Source organism: Trachymyrmex cornetzi, unplaced genomic scaffold (genome assembly GCF_001594075.2).
Source record: "Trachymyrmex cornetzi isolate Tcor2-1 unplaced genomic scaffold, Tcor1.1 scaffold1206, whole genome shotgun sequence".
Classification (NCBI taxonomy): domain Eukaryota; kingdom Metazoa; phylum Arthropoda; class Insecta; order Hymenoptera; family Formicidae; genus Trachymyrmex; species Trachymyrmex cornetzi.
The window spans coordinates 55,540-57,025 of NW_017295769.1; positions in this window are offsets into that span (position 1 = coordinate 55,540).

Consider the following 1,486-nt stretch of genomic DNA (forward strand, 5'->3'; position numbering starts at 1 on the left):
GTTTGATCCATTGTCATATCCTTGTCCTCTACAATTTCTAATATCCAAATTACTTTTTTGTAAAATTTGTTGTGTAGTTTCATACAAAGATTGCCCAGTGGAGTCTTCAATCGGTACATAAGTAATGAAATGTTCTTTAATTGATATTTCTTTTGAAGAAACATCAACAAATCGCAAAGTAAACGATAATTGTTCGATGTGACTTATGTCTGGATGCAATCTAAAATTATATTGTAATATTTGGCCTGTTTGGCACGCTCTAATATAAGTGACTTAATTGAAGAAGCTAATAAAGAAATTAACTCATTTTGAATTTCATGACTGCAATAGTGGACGTGAGTTTCTTTACACACAATGCGTCTCAAATGTTCGTGAAGGGTCATATCATATTTTCCAAGTAATTCCACCAATCCTAAAAAATTTCCATTATTTGGTGTATACAATTTGTCGGAAGAGCCACGCAATGCTAAATTATTTCTCGTAATATAAAGAATAATATTACATAAGCGATCTAAAACAGTCTGCCAGTGGTCGCGCTCCTGTCTGATAACCTTTTGTAAATTTTCATCTATGCTGCAATGCGTGTTTAATTTTTGACTTATTTCGACCCAATTAATAAAATGTTTTAAATGTTCAGAAGAATTTACATGCGATCTTAAATTTTCATAAATGTGCTTCCAATCGTTACTTCCCGTAGTTGTCAAGAAAGATCTACTATTCGTATTAAATAGTTTGCAAGATATACAAAATACTTTATCGGCATTTTTTGAATAGTACATCCATGATCTCAAAAATGATTCTTTATTATGCATATTCCTGTAAAATAGATCAGCTGAAAAATGGCGCTTCTCAGAATTTAAAGGATATTTGTATTCCTTGTCTACTTCAGCTGTAAATTTCATACTAACAATATGATCTCGAATACTTTTAGATATAAAAGAAGGCCATGATTCGATATTTGTATAGTCAAATTTCAAGTCTTTCATTATTTCATCATTTTCATTATCATTCATGCCTTCCTTATTATCGAGCTTCATATTTATTTCTTTAACAGGTGATATTTGCTGTGACTGTTGCTCATCTTTCTGACAATGAGTGAAAATAATATCATTTTCGGCAGAAGAATTAGGGGAAATAGTCGCAGTATCTAAAAGATTTTCAACATTTTCTGTTGGATTTCGTGAAGTTGAAGCTTGAATTTCTGTATGCAGAAATCCTGCCAAAAATTTTGCAGAAGTTTTATTGCTTTTAACGCGTATTTTATTTCTTTTCCGATAAGCGGAGCCAGATAATTTTTTGAAAGGCATTGTTAAAAATAAAGGAGTAAAAATCTGTTTTGGGGCTGCTCATATATGTCCCAGCGGACCTGCGGACGCATCTTCTTTTTCAAGAGGTACGTTCCACTACCCGACTACCGCGCGTTATGAAGAGAACTACGCGTGCGCGTCGTCAGCGCGTGCTGAGAGGGGGGGGGGGGGGGAGGGGT